The sequence below is a fragment of the Monodelphis domestica genome, chromosome 5 (assembly GCF_027887165.1).
Source record: "Monodelphis domestica isolate mMonDom1 chromosome 5, mMonDom1.pri, whole genome shotgun sequence".
NCBI classification, from domain to species: domain Eukaryota; kingdom Metazoa; phylum Chordata; class Mammalia; order Didelphimorphia; family Didelphidae; genus Monodelphis; species Monodelphis domestica.
The window spans coordinates 268,249,353-268,267,656 of record NC_077231.1 but is presented as its reverse complement, the minus strand read 5'-3'; the positions used below and the strand labels follow the sequence as shown (position 1 = coordinate 268,267,656).

At 36.1% G+C, this 18,304-nt stretch overlaps 1 protein-coding gene across 5 annotated transcripts in view; it reads left to right on the top strand.

The window, feature by feature from the left end:
• CACNB2 (calcium voltage-gated channel auxiliary subunit beta 2) overlaps positions 1–18,304 on the top strand; it is a 413,180-nt gene that overhangs the window by 53,743 nt on the left and 341,133 nt on the right. The gene's annotated exons all lie outside the window — the stretch shown is intronic.

Genomic DNA, 18,304 nt, shown 5'->3' with positions numbered 1-18,304 from the left:
AAAAAAAAGAAGGGAAAATCATTATTTATGAAGAACAGGTGAGAATCGTAGCTATATTAAGTCAACATTTAGAACAAAATGTTTTAATAAGAACATTTGGTTCAGGAAAGTCCACAGGTCACTATCAGTCAACCCTTTAGAGTAAGTATCACAAAAGAAACTATAGCCACAGCTGAACAATTTATGTGGAAAGAGTAGGGCTGCTGAAGTAATCTTTTGGCTGTTGAGATTGAAAAGCATTCCTCCTCTCTCCCAACCCCCAATTACCATGGCATTACAGTAGGAACAAAGCACATTGTGTACTCTTACCACAAGAACCTGGAGGCTCAAACAAAACCTCTCCTGGAAGATCTATCAGCAAATAGCTGAATCTCAAATTAAAACTGAGCTGAATTCAGCATAAGATATTCTTTATTATCATTTTTTGCATCAAAGCCAACCCGATTATGATTTGTGCAAAGATAATTAAATTCAAAATTACTAGGTAGTACTTGTTAAATAGTCATATGAGAGGCAGCATGGTATTGGCTTCAGTCGTTGTTAGAACTGGAAGGGATGTTAGAGGTCACCTGTTTTTACAGATGAGGAAACCGAGCCTTAGTCAAATTAAAAAAGCTTAAGTGCTGGCAGTTAAGTGCCCAAATGAGGATTTGAACAAATATTTTATGGCTCTAATTTTAATGCTCTTCTCATTGTATCATGGAAGACCTGGATTTATGTTACTATACCATAATTATGCTACCCATATTCTGGGCAAGTTACTTCCATTGTAATGCCCTGGGACATTCTCCCAAACTCTCAAGTTCTGGAAGAAGCCTTGATTGGCACTGGTAGAAGGGATCTCTACACAGGACTTATTCACATACAGTAAAATCACAAATTTGGAACCTGCCCCCCCCAAAAGTAATTATAGGATGATTCTGTTGCCATTTATGGGACAAGAATTAAACATGTAAAAGTTTATTCAGTTCATTACTATAAAAGTTTCAGTTCATTCAAGTCCTTCCTTTGCTATATTCTTGTAATTTTATAGAGGGGACACCTGGATAGTCACCCTAAGTTTCCTTTATTACTTTAATTCTTTATATCTTTACTTATTTAGGAATATTTTACCTTTGGGGAAGCAATCATTTTTCTTCACTTATAGGCTATATTAATTCATAATCTTCTTTCCTGCAATCATAAGAACAAATTGAGAATGAGTTTGTATTTCCATATGTCTCTTTCTCCTTCTTTTCGTACTGAGGAAATTTTCTTTTTTTGCCCTCCTGGGTTATACATCTATTATCATGCAAAACATATCTCCATATAATTTATTTTTGTAAGTGAATAATCATAAAACACCCCCCAAAACATGTATCCAAATAAACAAGTGATAAGTCATATGTTTTCATCTGCATTTCTATTCTAACAGTTCTTTCTCTCGCTAGCATTCTTTTTCATATGTCCCTCAGAATTTTCCTGGATCATTATATTGCTATCAGTTGCAAAGTCTATCACATTTGATCATTCCACAATATTGTAGTTACTATGTATAATGTTCTACTGGTTGTGCTTATTTTGCTCTGCATGGATCTTTCCAGCTCTTTCTGAAATCATCCTATTCGTCATTCCTTATAGCACAATAGCATTCCATCACTATCCTATACCATGATTTGTTCAGAAATTCCCCAATTGAGGGACATCCCTTTGGTTTCCAATTTTTTCCTAACACTAAAAGAGCAGCTATAAATATTTTTGTTCAAACAGATCCTTTAACATTTTTTTATCTCTTTGGAATAAAGACCCAGTAGTGATATTATTGAATCAAAAGGTATGCATTTTTTATTCTAAATTGCCCTCCAGAATGGTTGGATCAATTTACAACTCCAACAGCAATGCATTATTCTTCCAATTTTGCCACATTCCCTCCAACATTTATCATTTTCCTTTGCTGTCATACTGGCCAATCTGATAGGTGTGAGGTAGTGTCTCAGAGTTGTTTTAATTTGCATTTCTCTAATCAAGAGAGATTTAGAACAGTTTTTCATATTATTATTAATATTTTGATTTCTTCATCTGAAAACTGCCAATTCATATCTTTTGACTATTTATCAATTGGGGAATGACTTGGATTCTTATAAATTTGACTTTGTTTTTTATATATTTGAGAAATGAGACCTTTATCAAAGAAATTTGTTATATAATTTTCCCCCAGTTTATTGTTTTCCTTCTAATTTTGGTTGCCTTGGTTTTTTGTTTATACAAATCCTTTTTCATTTAACATAATCAAAACTGTTCATTTTACATCTTGTAACATTTTCTCTTTTTTTATCATAAATTCTTTCCTTCTCCATAGATCTGACAGGTAAGCTATTCTATGTTCTCCTAATTTACTTATAATATCACACTTTATGTATAAATTATATTCCCATTTTTTACCTTATCTTGGTATAGGGTGTGAAATATTGATCTAAACCTAATTTTTTGCCATGCTGTTTTCCAATTTTCCCAGAAGTTTTTGTCAAATAATGAGTTCTTATCCAAAAAATTGGGATCTTTGGGTTTATCAAACACTAGATTTGCTGAGGTCATTTACTACATTGCTGAGGTCTTAATTGGAATTACCTATTTATTACCTCCAAGTAAGAGGCAATGTAGCTATTTCCTCAGTCCTTCCTACACATCTCCACAAAAAGGCCTTTGTTGCAGTGATAGCATCTATCTTTTGCAACTAAATGCTCCCACTGTTTTCCATCAGGACCCTTAGGTTTGAGTCTATAAATGTTTTTGCCATCCTTTGTCTTCCTTAGTTCTCCTCCACATGGAAAGAAGCTAGTTTCCATCTCTTCTTTATACCATTCCCTAAATTTAATTCACAATCTATCTCTGTCTTTCATGGGATTTTGCTGCTAATTACCATGGGTAGAGAGAGACACAGACACATAGACCCAGAAATATAGAGATGCAGAGATACAGAGAGTCAGAAAGAAAGAGACAGAGAGACACAGAGTTCTGTGATTTTATCAGTGTAAAGAAGACCCTTCAACAATGCAAATTGGCACTTTCTCTGCCATTTATAATCTTCAAGAATTGCCCAGGGTAAAAAATCCAATATGAGGCAGAGGCAAGACTTGAATCCAAACCTTCTTCACTTTGAGGTTATTGTTCTCTATCCATTACCCCCATGTTTCCCCTCATAGGGGAAAACATCAAACATTAATAACTCAACAAAGATCCACTGTGTGCCAGACAGACACTGTGCTGGACAGTGAGGATACAAGTGCAATGAATGAAATATTCACTACTAACAATGAGTTTACATCCTAACCTAATGATTTTTAAAAGCAAACAGGGAAAAATTCAGGGTTTAAAAGTAATAAAAGCTAACTTCTAATCTTTATGACATCTTGTTTTATCCCAATCTTTGACTGAAGATAAGAGCATGGGAATGGTTTGTGTTGGGCTTCAAGCAAACCTAAGTATGAAAGCTGAGAACTCTCTCTGGCTCTCCCCTCTAGAGTGATATGAATCCGGACTATTCCCTAAACTGCATCAAGTTTTGAAGTTAGTATGGGCACACTGCAGTGTTGCCATAGCAATGGGAATTGGTATGAGGAGCATCCTTTAGAGGATCTATTTGAGGTTGGCAGACTTTTGAGATGCACTGGAACTGTGCCTGATGAACCTGGTAATGGAGCCCTGAGATGATCTTGGGCATTTCAACTCATCATACCCCTGCAGGGATGGTGGAAATAATTCCCAAGTAAAGGACAGTAGTTGGCTGGAATATTATTCAGAAGACCTAAGACTACATATGGAAAGAGACAAGCTCCCAGCAGGTAGGTGTTCCAGTTGAGGCATTCACCTAGAAAAAATGTGATTTTTCTAAGGCTTTGGAAGGAACTTCTTACTCCTTATTCCCTAATCAGGAAGTTTTCAACAAAATATGACCTAAATACTGTATAAAACAAAATAGCAACCATATGGTTTTTGTTTTGCTGTATGGTAGAAAATGATATCACAGAATATGAGAAATGTGTTAATTGTGTGATAATGTGATAGTGTAGGAACAAATAAAGTAAGCCAAGAAATGTGGCATAGGCAAAGAATCTCTGAAGTCAGGGTATTTGGGTTTGAATCCCAGCTCTGAGAAGAAAGAATCATGACACAGTAGAAATAGCATTAAATTTTCCTACTAAGATTAGAGCTATGGATCTTGAATTTGAATCCTCATTCAACTTATTACCTATGTGCTTCTGGGTAAATCATGTAACCAACATGACAAGTCACATAAAATAGGATGGATGCCCTTATTTATATGACCTATAGGGTTCCTTCCAGCTTCTAAATTATCTATACAATTTTAGGCTAATCTTTTAAAACATATTTTAGGCCTTTGTTTCCTCTTTTGTAAAAAAAAAATAGTTAACCTAAATGATCTCTAAGGTTACTTTCAGATCAAAATCCTTTAATCCTAAGATTAATGATGATATAATAGTCCTAACTAGCCCCATTGGAAAATGGAAAACAAACATATGAAGATAGTAGAATAGTGGCAATTTTCTTTACTGCTATTTCCCCTGCTATCCTGTTTTCTGTCCAAAAGGATATTTGGTCATTGTTGCATAGAATATGGTCTTGGTAAGTCCCAGTATAAAATGCTTTCAAAATAACAATGATGGTATGCAACCAGTTGTCTGGCATGTTGTAAAGGATTTTTATTTAGGCATGATTTAAAATTAAAGTCCTTTGAAGTCTTTGTGAACTCTGATTTTATAATTGTGAAATTTTTATACTCCAGCATCCCCAGAGAGTCATATTCTCATAAATGTGGGAATTTTTACTACTTACTTTACTTAACAGATGAAAATCCCTGACTATTCTTGTGAATGTCAACTCATATGTTCAACAAATTGTTGCCCAACTTCCTTGTAGTCTTTTGATATCAGAAGGATATTGGTGATCACACAAGCAATCCATTGGTTTATCTTTTACTTGTGCCATTATGATCCACCTATCCTCTTTCTAAATTATACATTTCTTTTATAACATTCTTCATACCACTTCTCTGATGTAACTCCACTGTTGAGATGGTTCTCAGATTGTTCACACTCATCCACCTTGTGCTTTTCAATTACTCTTTGAATGTTTCTCAGCTTAATTTTTTTTCAGAGACTATAGTGTGCCATGACCTGCAACCAAATGGCACTTGAAGAACATAGGTATTTTTTCTTTTTTTCTTTTCTTTTTTTCCATTTAAACATTATTTTATTTTGTCATTTTCAAACATTATTCATTGGAAACAAATCATTTTATTCCCCCTCCCCCATCCCACCACCCCTCCCATAGCTGATGTGCGATTCCACTGGGTATCACATGTGTCCTTGGTCAGAACTCTTTTCCATGTTGTTGGTATTTTCATTAAGGGGTTCATTTAGAGTCTTTCCTCAATCATATCCCCTCAACCCCTGTAGTCAAGCAGTTGCCTTTCTTCGGTGTTTTTATGGCTTGTGGATAGTGTTATTTCTCCTAGATCCCTGCAGATTGTTCAGGGACACTGCATTGACACTAATGGAGAAGTCCATTACATTCGATTGTACCACAGTGTATCAGTCTCTGTGTACAATGTTTTCCTGGTTCTTCTCCTTTCACTCTGCATCACTTCCTGGAGGTTGTTCCAGTACAATAATATTCATATTCATATTCATAGCTGCACTCTTTGTGGTGGCCAAAAATTGGAAAATGAGAGGATGCCCTTCAATTGGGGAATGGCTGAACAAATTGTGGTATATGTTGGTGATGGAATACTATTGTGCTCAAAGGAATAATAAAGTGGAGGAGTTCCATAGGTATTTTTTAAAATGGGACTTTGGTGAGTATTTTTTGACTTTTATTTTTTTGACTTTTTTTTTTATTTGGGCAGGAAGAATCTTAAATTTTAACATTTTAAAGTCAAGGTCTCAAAGATTCCTTCAATATGCCTTCAAATTAAGAAGTTCTTGGTTGAGAGTTTAAAAATATGCTTTATCATATAATGATAAGACTTTTTAATGACCCCAAGCTTTTCATAAAAGTAAGGCCCACTCATTTTACTAGCATTTCTGTGGCAATGAGGCCTGGAACATGACTGCCTCCCAAGAATTATAGATGAATATTTCACAACTAGCAAAGGAAAAGCACATGGTGGATATAAGCATTCTGTACCATATCCCTCCCCCCCCAAAAAAACTCTAAAGAAGACCAGGAGTTAAAGATACCATCAAAGATTTTATTAAAGAAAGAAGATGGATTGGCCATGTGTTAAGCACAAAAGATCAGAGATGGACAGAGTTCTTTACTAGAATCCACATTATGTCCAGAAAAAATGAGGCTTGAATGAACAACTGAATGAACATAGTATATATTAAGTATTCACTATGTGACTATTGTTATGAGCCCCAAGGGTACTAAATGTGAAGCTTTGAAAAAGAATTACATAGAATGAACAGGCATTAATAGATTGAACTCTGCATTGTTGGAGGGAACTCTGGAATTAATAGATCTATTTGAGTATTGAATAATGATGAGAAATTCATCAACATACCTCAATTTACTTATTAATACTTAAATCTTCATTTTCAATTCATACTTGAAAGTAATGATTGCATTAAAAAAATACATTCCAGAGGGAGCACGGTGGAGAGAGAGACAAACCTGGAGAAAGAGGTTGTCATTTCAAATGTGATTTCAGACACTTCCTAGCAAGTCACTTAACCCCAATTACCTAGCCCAGTAATGGCAAACCTTTTAGAGATTGAGTGCCCAAACTGCAACCCTCATACTGCATGTAAGCCCCGACTTCCCCAGACAGGGGAAGGAGGAAGTACTCCCATTGGGCTGCTGGACAGGGGGGCAGGTGATGTGAAAAATGTCCTCAGGTGCTCATGGAGAGGGAGAAGGGAGAAGCCCTCTTTGGCATACACCAGAATGCATACCATAGGTTCAACAACATGGACCTATTCCTTACTGCTCATCTGCCATGGTATCTATTCTCTGTGTTAATTCTAGGACAGAAGGGTTTCAAAAAAGAAAAAGAAAAATACATTTCCATAACTTGTTTATTTGTTCAGTTATGTCCAAGTCTTCTTGACCCCATGGGCCATAGTAAGTCAGGACCTTCTATCCTCCACTGGCTATTCAAGCTACATTCATTGCTTCCATGACACTATTTACTCATCTATTTATTCTGTTGTCCTCTTTTCTTTTTGCCTTCAGTCTTTCCCAACATCAGGGTCTTTTCCAGTGAGTCTTTCCTTCTTATTATATGGACAAAGTTTTTATGTTATAGTTTCCATATTTGTCCTTCCAATGAATAGTCTGAATTAATTTCTTTAAATCATGACTGATTTAATCACCTTGCTGTCTAAGGAATTTTCAACAGCCTTCTCCAGCACCACATTTTGAAAGTGTCAGTTCCGAGGTTTTCAGCTTCCCTCATAGACCTGTTCTCTCAGCCATACATTACTATTCATGCTTACCACTAAATCAAACTAGAATTCCCCCAATATTATAACTGAATGAAGTTTGATTGAAGTTTTTCATGTACAACCCAAGTTCTTTAGGGACAAAGCTATTCTTCTAATGAGGTTCTTTCTTGAAGGTACAGATGAAGCTAAAAATAAAATCGAAGATCTGAAAACTCCATCATCCTGCTTATGTATGAGTTGGCATAACTACAAAGTCCACTTCCTCTACAAGTTGGGTATATGGCTATTTATAGTTCAGTCTCTTGGCTTCCTCCTTAGCACATTAGTATGTATTTGTATAAGGGAGCGCTGTGAAACCATATAAGTCTGCCATTTAGAAACCTAGTAGCCTCATTTGAGTTTTCCCATGGAGATGGAGAGAATAAAGGAGAATAATACTTTCTCTGCAAAAAATGCAACCGATTGTAACAGAGTGACACCTCGCAGCCATCATCATTCTGACCATACTGCTTCAATAGGAGGCATGTGGTCACCCGTAGTCGCTACCTACAGTTAGTAATTCTGCCACTGTGTAGTGGTTGCCAACTGGATGATGCTCTTATTTATTACCTTCAGGTTGAATAGGGTAAAACAATTTTTGAAACACCTGTACAGAGGGAATGTGAGAGAGAGTGGAGGAAGACTTCTTTTGTTGTTTTTCTTTTTCTTTTAAGTCCTTACCTTCTGTCTTAGAATCATTACTGTGTATTGGTTCCAAGGGAGAAGAGCAGTGGGGCTAGGCAATGGGGGTTAAGTGACTTGCCCAAGGTCACACAGCTCAGAAGTGTCTGAGGTCAGATTTGAACCTAGGACCTCCCATCTCTAGTCTTGGCTCTCAATCCACTGAGCCACTTAACTGCCCAAAGGAAGGAATACAAATGTGTCCCACTGATCTCAAAGAGAAGAATCAAACTCACTGTTACAATTACATCTTGTTTTAGCATGACACATCTTCCCTTCAATCAACCATGAAGTCCCTACTATGTGCCCAGCACTCTGTTAGATCCTGAGGATATAAAGTCCAAAAAGTGAAGCCTACATAACCCCTAAGGACTTTATGTTCCATTGTGGGAGACAATATGTCAGAACTCTTGGAATGTGCTACCTTGTGAATATATATATATATATATATGTGTGTGTGTGTGTGTGTGTGTCCAGAATAAATAGTATATGATATCGTTTTAATATGAAGAACCTGGCAGCTGAGGAGATCAAGGCAAGCCTTATATAGGATATCATTTTATAGGATCTTTGAAATTCTAAGAGCCAGAGTGAAGGGAGGGGGGAGAGTGAGGAAGGAATTGAAGAAGAATTCCAGGAATGGGGGACAGCCCATGCAAAGATCTGGAGACAGAAAATAGAATGTTGTATATTAGGAAATGAAAAATGCCAGTTCTTTAAATAGAGTGGAAGAGAGTATTAGTCAATAAGCCCAAAGAGGTCAAATAAGGATTTAAATACCAAACAGAATAGTTTGTATTTGATCCTCGAGGTAATGAGAGTTTACCAAAATGTATAGGAAGATAATTTTATAATAGTGTTTGGAAGAGGTATGCCTTATTTCAGGTGTGATAGCAGCCCTATTATATTGTTGTTCAGTCATTTAAGTTGTGTCCAACTCTTTAGGACCCCATTTAGGGTTTTCTTGACAATGATAATAGAGTGGTTTGTTCTTCCCTTCTCCAGCTCATTTTGCAGATGAGAAAACTAAGGCAAATAGGGTTAGGTGACTCGCCCAGGGTACCACAGCTACTAAGTTCCTGAGGCTAAATTTTGAACTTAGTTTTTCCTGATGTCAGGCACAGTGTTCTATTCACTGCACCTACCTGCTCCTTTCCTTATTTTAGGATAGCATAAAAGCAACCACCCAACTAGAGATTGTGCTCTAGTGGAGAAATCATTATAATGAAAGTGATGCATATGTAAAATGTTTAATTTCTTTCTTTTAAAAATGATGGTTTAAATTGACTTTCCACTTACTTTAGGAATAGGAACAAGTCTACAACTTTCAACTAGTAACCTCACCTCCAAAGTCCATTCCTATGAAAATTCCAGCTGTTCTTGCTGGTCACTAGGTTGAGTAGGGTTATAATTTGTGTTGGTACAAGGGGCCAACCTGAAATCTATGCTTTTACTATAGCCTTGGAAGTGTTGAAAGAAATTAATTTGTTCTGGCATCCTAGGCTAATTAGGGCACAATCACTAGTTGGGTGGTTGTCTTTTACTCTACCAAAATAAGACTGCTATCCCAGCCACCTGGATCTGGAAACCTGGAAGGAAAATGGAGACATGTTTTTTACCTTTGTGGAAAATTGGCAAAGTAAGCAAAAGAGAGCTGAACTCAGTTAAGAATAGGTGTGTGAAGAAGCATACGGATGACTTTGCTTATGTGGCCAGTTCATCCCCTGGAAATATTAAAAACAGTGGAGACTTTTTAAAATAACTCTGAAATTAATATACCTATTTTTTCTAAATGCAGCAACAAAATTTGGTGTTCCGTATCTTTTTTCCCTCAGAACAAGCAATTAAATAGAAATTTAGTCCCTGAGGACAGATAATGAAATGTACCTCCTCCACTCTTGGAAAGAGAAAGGAGCAGCTATAGGTATAGAGTGTTGTACATAAAGGTGTTAGTTTTAGATGAGCATTTTATTTGCTGTGTTAGAGGAGAGGAAGGATGGGGAGAGTTTATTTTAAAAAAGACTGTATAAAGGATGAACGGCATTGATAGCCCTTTAAAAAGAAAATCTAAATACTTTTTGGGAGATTCTTTAAGTTCTATTTTTAAAAATTTTAATTAGAACTACCTCTTGCTTAAAATGGACACTTTTAATGTTTTAAAGTTGAAGTAATATAGAAATGATGGGAATGAGCAGAGGCTGCCTAAGAACAAGGGAAGGACGTTTTACTTATTTCCTTTGTAACTTCAGGATTGTTAATATTGTTAAAATAAGCAAGCATGTGTTTATTTTTATGTACAAAGTCTACTTCCCATTATCTTGCTCAAGCAGGCATACTTTAATAAGAACTGAATGGTTACATATTTTAAAAGATTTATGAAGGAGAAAACATACATTTGTTTCCAAGACATCTAGAAGTCCCTAATACCATAGAAAGCTGTTTTATTTTCTGACTTTTGATGCTATTAAGTGGAAATTTTAGCATCAGAGCTGTTTAATTATAATATACAATATCGTTCCAAGATGCATAACAGCCCCCAGAAGAAGTCTCTTTAATCTAATAAAAAGAATTATCTTTGTTTAAAGCTTTTCCCTAGTACATTCAGTTACTTTGTATTATGCATAGTCTTTTAAGAGTGTTTTGATTTGACATGCTCACAGTCAGATGACTTTATAAAGACAGAACAATGCTTTTGCTAAGGATGCAAAATGCTCAATCTCTGCTTTGAAAATGTTTCTGCCTTTTTTGGAACATCAAGATGCCAACTTAGAATACTCTGAAACATAGTCCTTGGAGATTACTTGGTGTGTGTATGAGTGTGTGTGTATGTGTGTTGTGTGTGTGTATGTGTTCGAGAATACGCGTGTGTGCGCTCAGTTCTTGGACTCTTAAAATAATGTTTGGTTTATGACCTTTCCAGATAGATAGAAAACAGACTCGATTTGGTGACATGAATAAACGAAGTTTCAGACTGAAGTTTCACTAGGTGCCTGAAATAAGTTTCAAAAAACTGAAAACCATTGAGAATACCATTCATCATTTAAATTCTTCATTTTGAAACACTGATCCCCCCCCAATTTTTAGCCCTTAGAACCAACATTTATGAATCTATGTCAGAGAAATTCCAATGTAAACTCAGTGTTGAGATTGTTTAGCATGGCTGAAATGGGCACAAGCTATAAGCATCTCTTTACTTAGGGTTAAGTCCTATTTTTAGGTATCACCATATTCTGGGTTTCCAAAATTTGAACAACATGATCCTATTTAATTCCATTTAACAAGCATTTATTAACCATCTCTTTCTGTTCGAGACCCATTGCTAGAAGCTAGGGATAGAAAGGCAAAATACAAAGAAAAAGTCTTTTTTCCTCAAAAAATACTGTTTGTTAGGACTAGATAGAATAGGAACTGTTTTAAGGAAAATTGGTTTATCCTCCAAAATAAAAGCTATTTTGAGTTCTGTGATTTTAACAGACATTTCTTAAAGGTTCTACTACATTTGGTTTTGCCATTGGGGTTTTTTGGCTTGTTTTAAATGGGAACATAAAGTTTTCAAAGGTGTTAGTTTTCTCAACTATACAGGTTTTATTATTGTCAGTGAATGACACAACTGAATATTCTTTTCTGGTTTAATTCAATTCAACAAACTTATTATTAATGCTTACTGTTACCCAGTACTGAACTAAGGGCTTGAGAAATGAAGAGAGATATGAAACCATCATTACTCTGGAAGAGTTTATATTCTACTGGACAAGACTGAATGCTGTTGAGGCAATTCACTTGGCCTTCTGCTTGACCTCTAGTCTCCTATCACCAGCTGTCTCTTAGACATCTGCCCTTTAGGAATCTCAACCTCAGTAAGTCCATGATAGAAGTAATTATTTCTCCTAAATTTCTCCATATTCCAATCTTCTCTAGTGATAATCAGGTACCACAGGGACATAGTCTTGCAACCTCAGTATCATCTTTCTCACTGTCACTCCAGATATACAACGTGTGGTCAAGTCTTGTTGATTATATCTTAATAATATCTCTTACACATCACCCCTCTCGACTCACATGGCCACCATCTTGGTATAGGTTCTCATCACCTCAGGCTTAGACTATTCCAGTAGCCTTCTGTTTAGTCTCTCTGCCTCTCATCTCTTTCCACTTCACTCTATCATCCACTCACCTTCCAAAGTGATAGTTTTAAAGCGCATATTTTACACTTTCCCTCACTTAACAAACTCCAAAGACTTCCTCTTACCTCTAGGATAAAATATAGAATTTTAGTCCTTCATAACCTGGCTTTTTTCTAACTTTCCAGTTTTCTTACACATATTCCCTTACATGAACTTGATATTTCAATGGCACTGGCCTTCTTCTTGTTTTTCCCTACAGGACACTGCATTTCCCAACCCCATGTCTATTTACTGACTGTCTCATATGTCTGGAACATATTCCCTTCTCACCTCTGCCTCATGTGTTTCCCTAGCTTCCTTTAAGACAGCTTAAGTCTGACCTTCTTCAAGAAGCCTTTCTAGATCTGGCACAGGGCCAGTGTCTTCCTTCTGAGTTTACCTTCCATTTATACTCTATGTAGCTTCATTATTCAGACAGGTAGGTGGTGCAGTGAATAATTTGCTGATCTTGAAGTAAGGAGAACCTGAGCCCAAATGCAGCCTGTGTGAGCCTGAGCAAGTCATTTAACCCTGTTTGTTTTAGTTCCTCACTTGTAAAATGAGCTGGCAAACCATTCAAGTATTTTTTCCAAGGAAACTCCAAATGGGGTCAGGAGGGGACAGATATTACCAAACAACATCTTATATAAGTGGAAATCTTGAACCCCAGGCCCAAGTTCCCCAGAATTCCTTTTGTATTTCCCAACATCCTTTTCTCTTCATTCACATGCGTTTTTACATTATGGTTTATAACTTTCTGTGACTCCTCCATCTTTCTCTTCTTTATTGAGACCATGGCTTGAGTTAGTTAGCTTCCTTTTAACTCTAGTTTTTATTTTAATAAATCTTATAAATATAATACTTGATTATATTAATATATATTAATTTTTATATATAATTAATTATATTAATATATATTAATTTTAATTCTCACTATATATATATATATATATTTTGTATATTTGTCTTCCTCATAAGAATTCTTTGAGGGCATAGGACATATTGTTGCCTTTCTGTATATTGCTGATACCCTGATAAAAAAGTAAACTTGTTGACTAACTCAATAAATTTTGTCCTGAATCGTATAGTCACAAAACCTCAGAGTTGGAAGGGTTAGCAGATGGCATCTGGTCCAACCTATAAGTGAAAAAGAAAAACCTCTTTACAATATCCCCAACAAGTGGTCATCCAGCCTTTGCTTGAAGAACTCTGGTAATGACCAGCTCACTACTTTACAAAATAATCCACTCCACTTTTTAACAGTTTGTGTGTGTGTGTGTGTGTGTGTGTGTGTGTGTGTGTGTGTGTTTTAAACCTTTACCTTCCATCTTGGAATCAATGCTAAGTTTCATTTCCAAGGCAGAAGAACAGTAAGGGTTAAGCAATTGGAATTAAGTGACTTGCCAGGGTCACACAGCTAGGAAGTATCTGAGGTCAAATAAACCCAGGACCTTCCATCTCTAGGTCTGGCACTCTTTTCCAGACAGCTCTATGTTTATACATTCTTTTAACACTGAAACTGTAGCTTTGAAATCAGTAGCAATAAGTGGATTTGATTATTTATTTTTGCTGAGACTATCAGAAAACATTTTTAAAGTATCTACATTTCAAGGAGATATACGGATTTCTCAGGAATTAGAAGAGGATAAATGCTTATAATGAGTTTTTTCATATTAATCAGAAAAGAAAGGTTTTCCCTTGAGTGACATACATATGCCTTTTACTAGCTAGCTAACTAGATATGTGTTCTTCATTTGGAATTCATACTTTACCAACTAGGGACATAATACACACTAAGAAACCCCATATTTCCAAATGTACCAACTAGACAAATCAATGAAATCACAAATGGATTCTTTTCTCGGCCAATTTTTTCAGTAAAGGGTTCCTTTAAGGTCAGAAATTGAGTTTTCTTTATTTTTTATGGTCCAGTTTTTTTTAAATTTGGAAATATTTTATTTATTTTTTCTTTTTCTTTTAAAATATTTTTCTGTTTACATGATTCATTTTCTTTCTCCCTCTTCTTCCCTCCCCACCTTCCAGAGCCAACAAGTAATTCCACTGGGTTGTACAAATGTTATCACTTGATACCTATTTCCATATTATTCATTTTTGCTAGAGAGTGATTTTTAAAAGCCTAAACCCCAAATCACATACCCATATATACATATGATAAGTGATGTCATATGTTCTTTTGCATTTCTACTCCCATTGTTCTTTTACTCAATGTGGTTAACATTCTTTCCCATAAGTCCTTCAAGAGCATCCTGGCTTGTTGTATTGCTACTAGTAGCAAAGTTATGGTTCAGTTTTTAAATCATAATCTATATGAATCTTTCAGTTTTGTGAAATTATAGCTTTAGAAGGGACTTGGAAGAGGGTCCAACCTAAGACTCATTTACAGGTCAAAAAATAATCATAATTATGTATATATTTTTAAAAAAGATAATTACACAGCACTTAAGGAACCTCAACACAACCCACAATTGTAGGAGTATACTACAGATATTGTTATCCTGATTTTGTAGATGAGGAATTGAGTGATTGAGAATAAATAGTTTAATAATTAAATAGGCTCTGCAGAATATATAGCTACCAGTGGGTGGTCCTTAGGAAGGTCCTTAGGTCCTTACTACCCTACTACTACTACTACTACTACTACTACTACTACTACTACTACTACTACTACTACTACTACTACTACTACTACTACTATTATGCCATATATAAATGACTCAGACCACTGCAGTTTTTCATTTTGTTATTTTCCTGTGTCAACATGGAAATCTAGAAGTCCCCAGTTTATTTAGTTGGGAGGTAAAACCCCAGGTTTTGACCTTGTCATAGGAGAGTTTTCCCCCCGAGGGAAGGTCCTATGTCACCAGAAGTAATTAGGCAATAGACAATCCACTTCAGGTGGGAAGATCTGAAGTCAAGTGACTCTTATGTCTCCAGAAGCCTTTCCCAGGATATCACACCCTCCTTCCGAGGATCGAACTCAGGACCTTCAGCTTGTGAGACTGATGCGCTACCTACTGTACCAAAGAGTCACTTGACTTTAGATTGGGTTTAGTAGGACCTTCCCTCAGGGGGAAAACTCCCCTGTGACAAGGTCAAAACCTGAGGTTTCTACCTCCCAACTAAATAAACTGGGGACTTCTAGATTTCCACGTTGATACCATTAATGTATGCTTTTAGATCTCCAGTCTCCCCCTTCCCTCAATGGCAAGCTGAACTTGCCAAATTCTGGCTGGTGCAACTGGTTGCCATTGAACATACTCTTTCTCTGTGGGAAGACTCATTAGTACTTAGGGAGTTTAACCTATGACCTTGTCCTCATCAGTACCAAGCTGTACCCAACCAAGTGAATAAGATGATGAAGCACAGAATGAGTGAATATGAATGCACTTGGCTTTGCCTTTCTGTATGAGTGAGGAAAGGGCTACATTATCATTGGGAATGGGGAGAATGATTTCTGAGTTTTTCAGTTAATCCTTCGGTTAGATTGGAGTTAGAAATGAGAGCTTTTTAACACATAGCATGTATTTTAAATGAGAAGATAAAAAGCAAGCAAAAAGGGATAAATGAGCTGTAACCCAGAATTTTCAGAGTAAAGCTAATGATCTATAACTATGAATTTTGACAATAAACTTTCCTTGAACCGGTTGCAGATATATAAGTAGGTATATTTGCAAAAGTAGCTAGCAAGGTATCTTCTAGCCTTCTTGACTTCAAGGTATCCCTATTTCACTCTCAAAAAAAAAAAAACCCAAACAGAGAAGATGATCTCTTAGAGGCTTGGTCATGTGGTAATCTATACCAAAGGTACCAATTGTGCAACTTGCATAGAGCCTCTGCAGGGGTCATCAGGAACCTCCACCTCTCTGGCCATCTCTCCCCCAGATCACCTCATCTGTGGCAGATATGTGGCAGACACATCTCAAAGGGAAAGCTCTGGTTATAGGATGGTGAGTGGTAAATAAGTCTTGCCTACCCATTTTAAATATTGAATGGTGTAGTGAATTGCACATGATGAACAGGCATGGTTAGGTTCCACTATGTCTCATAAACATTAATATGAAATCTTCCTTAGCCTCCTTTAAAAAATACCCACCCTGGTCTTAGTCCTAGTTGTGTGATCTTGGGCAAGTCACTTAACCTCAATTGTCTAGCCCTTATTGCTCTTCTACCTTAGAACTGATTATTTAGTTTCCATTACAAGATGGAGAGTAAGGAGTTTTTAAAAAAACATATACCCATCTCTCTTCTGAACTTCATTATTCTTACTGAGGACACTTCTATTGTAACAGCCCCAAAGATTGTCATCTTTTCTCTAATATTTAGTGTTGACTTAGTGCCTTTTCTGAATCCTCACTCTCCGTCATACCTTCTCCCTTTTCAGATTTATTTCCCATAACTCCCTTTGCATATTCTATGTACCCCTCAAACTGATCTTTTTGGTCGATATTAGTTCGATATTCCTTCTTCATCTCCATCCTTCATATAGGTAGTTCTCCATACTAAGAATATGCTACCTCCTTCTCTTCACCACTTAGAACCATTACCTTCTTTTAAGACTCTGACTCTAATGCCACCTTCTCTAGTGAATAAACCCTAGGAGTGCTCTGTTGTTTGTCCTTCATTTTGAAGAGGTCTGATGACATCATGGGGTGATGCCTTGACTTGTGGGTTGAATTGGATTTAAATGAGATAGAGTTGCACAAACTCATCAGCCTCTCACTCTAAATCTTCCAATTATCTATTATACTCTTCTATCCTCATGAATGGAAGTTCTTTGAGGATAGGGGGTGTTTTTCATTACTCAATTTTTTTTTATTTTAAACTTAAATGCCAAATAAACAGCTACAAAAAAGGCATTTCCATACACAGCAGAATTGGGCTTTTCCCCTCTTTCTCTGTACAGGAAAGACTTAGTCTCTTCAGGTATTTTCATTTAGTCTACTTTAAGGGAACCCTAGTCCTACTGACTCTCTTCCTCTCACTCACACTCACTCATACAGAAAGATGATTCTGTATGAAACCATGAGTCTGTATTTCCTACTATTTTGCCTTTTCTTAAGTATATAAATTCTTCATATTCCTTTCAAAAGTGTACTATGTGTACTTCTGCAGATCCTCCTGTTCTCTTCTGTACATCTTTAAATATGTTACAAATGACCCCATGTTTATTTTTCATCACTATTTTTAGCCCTTCCACCCCAACCATTTTCCCAATTAAAAGATGAGTAAATGAAAGGGAAAAAACCCTTTGTAACAAATAAACATCGTCAAGCAAAAGGAATCATCACAATGATGTATTAAAAAATGTGTGACTTGTGTCCATCACCTCTTCGTCAGAAGGTTGATAATATGCTTTCTCACAGATCTTCTTAGTTATCCTGGTCATTGAACTGATTAGAGATCTTGAGTCTTTCAAAGTTGTTTTTCTTTATAATGTTGATTTAAAAATTTTTATTTTTAAAACTCTTACTTCAGTTAGAATCTACATGTATCAATTGTGGATGTATATGTATATCCACATCTGTTCCAAGTCAGAAGAGTGATATGGGCTAGATAGCTGGAATTGCTGGGGTTACACATCTAGGAAGTATCTACCTAGCTGCCCTTAATGTTGTTTTCATTGTCTAAATTGTTCTCCTAGTTCTATTCACTTCACTCTGAATCAATTTATATCATCCAGGATTCTCTGAAATTGTTATTTCTTTAGTATTTCATAATATTTGTTTATATTTATCATTTATTCATTCCATTATAGTCACAATTGTTTAGCCATTTACCAGTTGTCTAAGAGGCAATATAATTACATTCTAAATTTTCTTCACTTCCTTTTAGTCCCTACCCTAAAGGATCAGGAAATTTGTTCTGCTCATGATTATTCCTTTTCCTTTTTCATCCTGTCTCTCTTATCCTACCCCTTCTCCATCTCCACTCTCTTTTCCTTATCAATCTAAT